This window comes from Mus musculus, chromosome 12 (assembly GCF_000001635.26).
Source record: "Mus musculus strain C57BL/6J chromosome 12, GRCm38.p6 C57BL/6J".
NCBI classification, from domain to species: Eukaryota; Metazoa; Chordata; class Mammalia; order Rodentia; family Muridae; genus Mus; species Mus musculus.
The window spans coordinates 5,406,696-5,416,958 of NC_000078.6; the positions used below are offsets into that span (position 1 = coordinate 5,406,696).

The 10,263-nt window shown below is 45.3% G+C and overlaps 1 long non-coding RNA gene across 1 annotated transcript in view; it reads left to right on the top strand.

Moving 5' to 3' along the window:
• Window positions 1-9,437, top strand: part of 2810032G03Rik (RIKEN cDNA 2810032G03 gene) — a 40,413-nt gene extending 30,976 nt beyond the window's left edge. Inside the window, exon 2 of the long non-coding RNA NR_015579.2 lies at window positions 8,207-9,437. This is a non-coding gene — a long non-coding RNA (RIKEN cDNA 2810032G03 gene). The remainder of the gene's footprint in view (window positions 1-8,206) is intronic.
• Window positions 9,438-10,263: the final 826 nt, after the last annotated feature.

Genomic DNA, 10,263 nt, shown 5'->3' on the forward strand with positions numbered 1-10,263 from the left:
GGTCTCTGTCCATCATGGCAATCAATAACTGACATCTGGATGATGGATGGCATCTTTCTTTCCCTCCATAAACTAAAACCCAACTGACACTAGTTCGTTTATATCTGAATCACCCTCATCATTCAAAGACTGATTGGACGAAGCCAAATTGGAATGTGACCCAGCTAATTCCTTTTCTTCCAGTTCAGCTTGTACTTCCTGCCTCGCTAACTCCCAGGCAGGGTCTCCGTGGCTAAGAGGGAAACTAATGAAAAGACTGTGGCTGTGTTTCAGAAATATACCAATACACCATCTTTCCTCAGTGGAGCCAGGGCAAATGATGATCCTTTTGGAAAACAAGGACTTGGGAATTTTTCCATAGAACTTAAAAAAAAAAATACAGCCCTTCTCTTCTGTTACAAGATCAATAACAACAGTGATGGTGGTGGTGGGTGTGCTGGTGAGTGTGTGGTCAGGACTGGCTGGGCCGGCTTTCTCTTTCATGATAGAGTATCGACATGTGGAATTTTAGTCTCTTGTTTTCTCATTGTCTCAAACGTGTCATCCTGATCTGCGCGGCTGGTTAGCCATGGTGGTGTTGTGATAACTTCTCTGTTGCTGTGGTAACCTGTTGAAATGCCATCTAACTATGATAGGACATTTTTTTCCCTCCCCATGTTGGGGGCTAGTCTACATGCTGTCTGGTGTCAGGCCAGCTGCCAAGTCCCTGTTTCACTGTCATCTGGTCGGTCAGGGAATGGGAATGTTTATGTGTCCTTTATTGAAAGATGCTCATGACTGGATGAAGAAAACTTACTGTGAGATTTACATGACATCAAGCAGCCAGACTCATCTGTGAGCCCCCTTCCCGCCCGCATCCCCACCTCCACTAACCGGATGGAAGTGGCTCATTGCTTTAGTACCCGAGAGACACAGAAAGGGCTTCGGAAGCTTCAGTGAGTTCGCCTGGGAGCTCTCATCTATGCCCGTGCCTAAGCAAGGCTTGCCTCATTTCCACCTCCTCCCCAGTCCCCACTTGAGCTCCCTCTCCAGGAAGGCTTCCTCTCAGTGCTCCTGTCTCCTGCTTGCAGCCACCAGCTTGGAGTCTCCATGTGGTTGCTGCACCAGATCTTAAAACACCGTCTCTGTTAACAGAGCCCTGAATGTCCCCTCAAATCATTGACCCCAAGGGTAGCACACTCCCATAGGCCAGAATCTAGAAGCCTCCTGTGGACCTTCTGCCCTATTCCCTTTGGTCCATCCAGGTCTTTTGCTACTATTTTTCTTTTGTTTATTTTATTTTATTGAGACAGAGTCTCATGTATCCCAGTGTGGCCTCAAATTTCCTATAGTAGCTGAAGGACGCCCGACCCCTTTCCATGCATGATCACACACACACACACACACACACACACACACACACACACACTTCCCAGGTGCTGAGATTACAGATGTATGCCAACACACCTGGCAATCCTGTTGATTCTGCTTCCAGAATCTACTCTCTGGTTCATTCTCTATATGGAAGTCATCTTGTAACTGAAGTTGGACCAGAATACTCAGCTTGCCAAAAGTCATCGTTGGACTCCTGTTACACTTATAATGCTATCTGAATTCTGTGTAGAGCTCTGCAAGGCTCTTGAGCATCTTTGGGACCCTGTCCTGTGCTTCCGTTCCCTTACTCTCCTTCCTCAGTGGCTCTTCCTTGTTCTTGGCTACACTTTCCCACCTCTCTCTCACCCCTCTTACTATGCTGGAAAAGAATTCCAGGGTCTCATGCCTGCTAGGCAAATAGCCTTATCCCTGAACTATATTCTCAATGGGAGAATTCTAATGGCTTCCATCTGTTTGAACTGCATTTGTTTGCTTGTGGCCTTCTCTACAGTGAGCATCATCCTTCCCCTGGCAATATGTCCTTTTTATGTCTGTCCTGGCCACTCCCTTGGAGTTCCCTCTCTGCCCACTATGATAGACCAGGCATAGATTCCTTGTGTTTTACTCACAGTGCTCCACATTGTGGAAGGACCTGCTTGTCCATCTCCCCATGGCCCAACTCTCTGACTGGCCCATGAGATTCATGAGAGCAATGTATCTCCTTCATCATGCCAAAAACAGTGTCATGAATTTTGAGCCCATAAATTGAAACAAGCAGGTGCTAGTGTCATTTGGGAGGAAGTGCTAAGATTGAGGGAAAACACAAAACAGCCTTGCTGGCCTAATTCTAGACATGACTGCGGCTCCACAGGGGGGTAACAATGGGCAAGTTTGTCACTTAAAATTTCTTATGCTCATTCTGCTTTTCTCTCAGCTGTTTAAAGATAAACATGGACTCAATTGTCATGAAAAAACTTAGCACAAAGTTTTCTGTTAGGATTAGATGTTATGTGAAAATACTTAACATCCTGCCTTATACAGAGAAGTCCAAAATTAAATACAAATGTCCTGTAATACTCTTATATTTTACCATATTCTTATCATTTTTCATGGTAGACTGCATCTTATTCTTGGAGGGAGAAAGGAAAGCATGTGTTCTTAATATCATAAAAATACTCATTTGATTATTCATCATTATATATATTCATTTGGCTCATAATAGCTCCAAGTAGAAATAACCCAATTATATATCAACTGATGAATGCATGAATAGTATGTATATAATGTTGAATTCACACAATAGAGTATCATTTAGCAATAAAAAAATGAAGTGTTGATACATATTACAACATCGATGGACCCTGAAACATACCGGGAACAAAGCCAGTGATGTAGGATGCTGGGCTATGCTGCAGAGTCGGAAGTAGACAGAAAGTAGATTACTCCTAGCCTTGGGCTGTGGAGTTTGGAGGGAATTTGGAGTGACTGCTAATGGATGTGGCATTTCTATTTGGGGTAATGAAAATGTTCTAAAATGGATGGTAGTGATAGATGTTCAACTTTTTGCATATACTAAAAAGTACAGAATTATATTTTCAGTGGGTGGATTCTAATGGTATGTGAATTATATTTCAATAAAGCTGTTCAAATTAATTAATTTATTGAATTAATGTGAAAGCAGCCTGGCTCTCTGATGACAGCATGACTGAGCAGGGAGTGAGTGGGGCTCTGTGTCAAATGCCAGCTTTGATTAGATGTGGATAATTGATCACCCCTTCCTCCTTCCCTCTCTCCTCCCTTCCGCCTTACATTTAAATCTTTTGGAACCTTGACCCAGATATGAGTCAGGCGGGGGTGGGAGGTAGGTGAGAATGGTTATCTTTCAAGAGCTGAGGTGTGGCCAGCAGAGTGGAAAACGTTGCATAAGGGGTAGCGAGACAGGATGCTGCTCAGTGGGCATTCTGGAGGCCCAGCAAGAGAATGTGGGCTTAGAAACATCTTCAGTCACAGCAAGTATGCTAAAAGAATTTGTATGTGACTTCAGCAGACACCCACTCTGTGGATGAATGAGGTTAGAGACAAAAGGGCCTCTCTAGTGCAGAGGTGGGGCACACAGCAGTGATGTACAGGTGCCAGAAATCTGGGATATGGGTGGGGCCTTTTCCAGGAGAGCATCCTAGAGAGTTAATGTTGGTTCAAGCAAGCAAGCAAGCAAACAACCAACCAACCAACCAACCAAACAAACAAAACAAGCCAGCAGACTAGATAGTTGGCTTGGTGAGGTAGCACGGATGTTTTCGTTTGGTGGGCAGCTCAGTTTGAGGCTGGCTGGGCAGTTTCCCTCATTCCTGACTTGCCTGACCAGGGTAGAATAGAGTGGAGCCCTCTCCTAGGTCGGGGGACAAGTAAGTTTTGTGGCAAATGGTTGTCTCTCTCGAGCTAGGGAGTTGCTGTAGCTTTTAGCAGGCTGAATGGTCCTGGCGGTAGAGCTACGGCAAACTCTGCGCGAGAAGTTCACCGCTAGAGGGAGCACTGTGACGTTCTACGTCAACAGCACTGGGCTCTCCCAGCTGCGAAGCCAAGCCGACTGGCTAGAAGCCAGGGTTTTGGCACCGGGGGAGGGGATGTTCTTAAGAAACTTATTTTCTCCACCTTTGCTCTTTCCATTTAAAGATTTCTCAGAAGAAACTGGACCCGAAAATCCTGAGTTTTTGGCAGGGTTCTTAGAGTGCCTCCCTGACCCACACCCCCATTTTGTGGGCTTTGGGTATGGGATGCCTGCTGAGGTCTGTATAACTCTGGAGTGGTTAATAGGAAGGGGGGTGGGGTGGGGGGAGAGACAGAGAATTAAAGCGAGGCCAGACTGGTAGAGGTTCTGCCAGTGTGAGAGAACCGGAAAGAGCTTGGAGAACAGGCTGAAGAAAGTGAAAGGGGGGAGGGGCGTGGAGTTAGGGGGTTGCAGTAGCTTTTAGCAGGCTGCATGGTCCTGGTGGTAGAGCTACAGCAGACTTTGTGGTGGCTGTGCAACAAGCACCCACAGCTTGTCAGGATGCTCTGCTTTGGCTTTTTAACATTGGGTAAGGGGCACATGAGATAGCTAGTGAGTGCCCCTCTAAATTTTTTTTTTTTTGGCACGATAACATCCCCCTGCCCCCACCCCCACCCTCCATTCAGTTGAGCTAGCCTTCCATGGTGGCTGACCCTTCTGGAAGCATGGCTAAGACTGGAAGTGGTAGGTGTTCAGAGCAAAAGCCTTCATTCTTAGCTCCCACCTAGATGGCCACTATGTTCTTGAATCCCATCCTAGCTCTCATATGGCCCAAGCCATACTCCAACAGTAGGAGACCCAAAGCCTCCTCCCGCACTGGTTCTTGGTCTGGGAGGTAGATTCTCCTAGCAGCCACTCAACACAGGCAGCAGGTGTATAAGGGGTACATGCTGGATTTGTGCCCGCCCACAGCACTCCACAGAAGCTTCAGGAAGATGGCACCCCATCTGCAGCAGAGCAGGTCAGACGGGGCCTGCTGAGGCTCCTGTCACTGCTGTTGTGAATACTGGTGATTGCCATGGTTACCCGGAGCCTGGGAGCTCTGACAGTTGGAGAACTAGCAGGAGAAGATGGCCTGAAAACCTCCCTGGGGGCTAGGAGATCCTGGACTAGAGAAGATGTTTTGCAAGGGTTTAGATGATCCACAAGTCAGGGGTCTCTTTCTCGTTTTGCTAGGTCCTAGGAGGACTGAGAAGAGGGAAGGACTGAGGCTGGGACTGGTCCTCGGGGAGTTGGTAGTGAGATAAGGCGGTTGGTCACAGAGCTCCCTAGAGATTCAGTACAGATCCCTGGGGACCCAGAGGAGCTCCGGCTCCTCTTTTAGCATGCTAGCATGGGTGCTGTGACTGCCCTCTCCCTAAGTAGGATGCTGTCCAGGTATGCAAAACACCCGCACTGCCAGTGCTTACACACTCCAGTTCCCTTCTAGGTCTCGGGTTTTTCAGTCTGCAAAATGGGGTCAATGATTAGTAAGTCCCTACCTACTTCGTGTCAATGAGGATTTCTTAAATGAATAATTTTGTGTGTTGGAATGAGCAGACAGATTTCAGGTCTTTAGAGAAAAAGCCTTATTTATTAACAGCATCAACGCATGGAGCAGAGATTCCATGCAGCCCTTTTGCTGTCTCTCCACTGCTGGCTGAACCTGGAGCTCCATTGCCTCTCCGAGAACATGAGACTCTGCACAGCTGTCCAACCCCAGCTCTGGGAGTTCTCAGAGGCTAAGAGAGGAGGGGCATCGTGTGAGCAATGAACGGGCGTTTTGAGATCAGTGGAGAATGATGGAGCAGGAAGCCAAGGCTCTGGTACAACAGCAAAAAGGCTGGAGGTTGGTTCTCACAAAAGAGCCTTGTTCAGTGGCAGAAGCTCAGGGTGCTGGGTGCGGAGTTCACTCCAGGCCAAGAAGGTCAGCTTCTCTGCTGTCCCTTCTTTCTCTTTTTGATACACTGTCACTATATGATCACTCAAAGAATGAGAAAACAGATATACAGAAAAACATAGAATAAAGCCCATCAAGTCAGTGATCTGAGCCACACAGTCCTTGGCATATAGACACTATGCTGTGCCCAGTACAGAAGGTGCCATGATTGCGAAAGTGGCATATAGACTCTATGCTGTGCCCAGTACAGAAGGTGCCCACCATTGTGGAAGTGGAGAGATGCACTCAAAATGGAAGGTTAGAAAAAAAATACCTGTCACTCACTCTGTGTAACATACACATGTGACATATATTTGCATATATGCAAATAAATATATATTTATATATTTGGTTATAATTGCCATATAAAATATTTTTACTATATTATATATCTACTATACACCACACAGATACACAGAGAGAGAGAGAGAGAGAGAGAGAGAGAGAGAGAGAGAGAGAACTTGTTTCTCTCCTTTGAAGAATGTAATATGGTAGAGCTGATCAATGGAAGGAATACCTCAGTAGTTTGGGTTTGATTCTCAGAAGTCGGTGCATCTTTGAACTAAGGTCAGGAAGGGAGTGATAGGCTGGAGTGATGACTCCTAATCAAAATGACAGGAAGGGAATGATGTGACATGGGGCTATGACAGAGCCACTCTGGGCTGGGCAGGAGAGGAGCCAAAAAAAGAAACAGAGTGACAGTACTGTCCCACTATACAGGACAATCCCCCACCTCTGCAAAAGCTGTGATTGTCCCTCGGTGTGGCTCCTGAATATGATAGCCACTTCCCAAAGTTACTTGATTCTTGAGGCAGGCCATAGTCCAACAACAACAACAACAACAAAAGAGAATTATTAGGGAAGATATCTATCATCCATCTATCTGTCTATCACCTAGTATCTATCTATCTATCTATCTATCTATCTATCTATCTATCTATCATCTCTGTATCTGCATCTATCTAATCCATATCTTTATCATCTGTATTTATATGTCTATATCTATTGTATTCCCCTAACTATTGCAAAGTATGCAATAGTTTAGTCAGCAGACAAATAGTTGAGCAACATATATAAGAATGTTCTGTACTCTAAGTGACTTAGCCTCAACTCAAGAAAACCATAACCTGTTACTTTCTGAAAGCTGTTTTGGAGCACTGGGCCCAGACATAGGCTCTTAGTATAGTAGCATAATAGCAACATTGTACATGTGTAGGAAACATGGTGACTGGAAACCAGAGCTTTAAGGACACATATCTTGGCATTACATGTTTTACTTGAGAGGGGAAGGTGTTCGAGTCCTTTTGTTGCTGTAATAAAATACTGACATTAGGGGAAGAAAGGATTTATTTGTCTTACACTCTAGGTCATCGGAACAGGAACTTGGAGCAGAAGCCATAGAGGGACTCAGCTTGCTGGCTCGCTCACATGCTCATGATTAGCTAGCTTTGTTGTATAGCTCAGTACTACCTGTCCAGGGATGATATCAGCCACTGTGGGTTGGGCCCTCCTACATCAATTAACAGTCAAGACAACTCCCCAAAGATATGCTCACAAGCCAATCTGATTTATGCTTTCCTCTTAGATGAGTCTAGGCTGTGTCCAGTTGGCAAGGGTAACTAGACAGAAGGCTTGGGATCCCTAACAGCTGCCCATGGATGCTGGAGCATTGCCCTATTGTAGAAAGAGGTGTGTGTGTGTGTGTGTGTGTGTGTGTGTGTGTGTAGCAGGCATTAAAGGAAGTGATCTCATTAGTGGAGATGATACTAGAAATTTTCTTTTGGGAGACAATGGGCTAGATGACCTTTGAAGCTACTATCAGATTGAAATGTCTGCACATCCAAAAATGATTCTAAAATGTCTTTGGAGGGTAGTTTCAATCAGCAGGGGAAAGTAGGAAGATCAGAGAGTCCCACTTCATAGATTTATTATTTCATGTCTTTTAGACCCTCCTCTGCCACATACCTCTGGCAACTTTAGCAGACGGGGTCATTAAGTATTTTGTATATATGTGTGTTCGTGTGTGTGTGTATGTATGTATGTGTGTGTACACACATGTGTGCATGTATAGATGGGGTCCAGAGGTCAACCTCAGATGCTGTTTCTTAGGAATTCTCTACATTGTGTTTTGAGGTGGGTCTATCACTGGGAGCTGGAGATCACTGTGTTAAACTACACTTGGCAGCTAGTGAACTCTGGGATCTTCCTGACTTTGCTTCCCCATAGCTGTCACTGCAGATGCGTGCCATCCTGCCTGGCCTCTTGCATGGGTGCTAGGATCCAAACTCAGATCCTTTTGTATACACAGCTGGTCAATTACCCTAGTTACGGACTGGATTATTATTGAGTAAAAAACCACTTAGAGTTTCCCGTTTCTTCCTTCCCAGGATGAAGCATCCCTGTCACCATGAGAGCAGTGTATGGAGGAGCATGCGTAGGCTTGGACTGCTGGGGTCTGCATTCTCGTGCTTCTCCAGTCAGCAGGAGACAATCTGGATAAGCCAGAGTTGCAGAAGGAAGAGACACACAAGCAATGGACCCAACTCAAGCTCAACCTGGTGGGGCCAACCCCAGAAACCGTGCAAACTCATAAATGAAAAGAAAGTTTTCTGCTGTAAGGCTCCAAGACCTGGGGATTATCTGATAGACAAGATTATCATAGAAAAGATAACTGATGGGTATGCTATAATATCTTTTGCATGGACTGCATTGCCTAGACCTCTGTTTTAAGGGTGTCAGGCAGGGATAATTGCTTTGTTTCATGCCATCGAGATTTAGGAAATGGTTTCCATTTTTTTTTCCATGTAGAACTCCTTCCATGACCTTTTCCTGAAGTATGCATTGTTCACCACATTTACAAGATTCCACCTCTTCCCACTGAGCCACTTCTAGTCTCTCAGTCCTGTCTGCTCCTGACAATGGCTATGCCGGGAAGACATCAGGTTTAAAGAAAGACTGAATGAGTGGAATTCAGAGAAATGAGGGTTCTTTGAAGGTGCAACAAAGCACAGAGACACTTAGTTGGTTCAGTCTCCTGAGAGAGCAGAGAAGGGAAAGGCTTCATGCTCACCGTGATGGTAGGTGAGACCTGGCATGCCCAAACTAGGGCATTTGTGATGTGAGGTGGACACCATGTAAACATGCCTACCTTCGTCCCACCTATCACAGACAGGCGGGGTGTGTGGCCTTTCCAATGCCCTCGCCTCTAACTCTGAAATGAAATCTCTAATAGCTGAGTGGGCTGTGACGTGGAGAACAGTAAGCAAGAGATTCGGATTCGGGCATAACCTGAACCAAAGGAGCCAAAGCCCCAGAGAAAAGGCTGAAGGGGCTTAGTGAGGACAAAATAAAACAGCAGACACATTTGTACAGGTCTCCCTGCCCCTCAGAACAGAACAATTATGAGATAAGAGAGGCACAGATGGGAGGAAATTCTTTCATTTTTCACATTGCAAGCTAGAGAGCTCCAATAGGCTGTTTATGAAGAACAATAAAGAAGGCAGTGCACTCAGTAAAGAGGTTGTTACAAATGTATCGGGTGGTTTTGAAAAGGCAGGGTTTTCTCCCGGCTTTTGGATAAAGCTGTCAGCTGAGTATTAAAGGATTTTCTTTTTCTTTCTCTGTCTTTTTTTCCTTCCTCTTGTTTTTTTTTTCTTTCTTCTTCCCCCAAAGCAATAAACGACACCAGTGGTTTGTTACAATTGGCAGAAAGAGTTATCATTTTTTCTTTAGGATTTGGAAATGCAATCAAAGACGGGCAGATTGGAGCCCGAATTAAATGAAGCTTAAACAAACACAAAGAAAAATCTCGGCTGGTTTTTTTTTTTTTTTTTAAACAAACAAACACTGGAGTTGCAGCTCGGCGTTGCTAATTTGAAGCTGTAAAGAATTTGACACTCGCACTTGACAAAATGGTGCCAAGCAGGGAGGTGGACACTTCTTGCACATTGAGGACTGAATGCTCTGATCATCTCAGGAAAGTAAAAACTCATTGCTTTAGGGAACTCTTTAGTGAAACCTGTCTGACAGTCTAATGGGAAATCACAGAGGACTTTCCTTCTGTTGACTTGAAAACAGGTTAATTCTTTCTGGGGTAAATTAAATAAATGAAAGCTCATGAGAGTGAGGGTGCCAGTTCTGTGTGGCTGATTTCACATTTGCTCCATTTTGGGTTCCTACCACCGGAAGTTGTAGACACATCTGCACCAAAGAGTTACCCTTATGTTGTCACGCTAATGTTGTTTTTGATTCTTCCTGATACAGAAAGCCTTCTTCAGGAAGAGAGTCAGAAGCCCTCTCTTCCTGCTTAGCTTCAACTGCCACCATGACAAGACCCAGCGTTATCTGGGGGAGTCTTCATTTAGGAATTTCCTCTGTTGGGCTGGCTCATTTTCTTGATTGTTGATTGATGTGGGAGGAGCCAGCTCTGGGCAAGTGTTCCTGG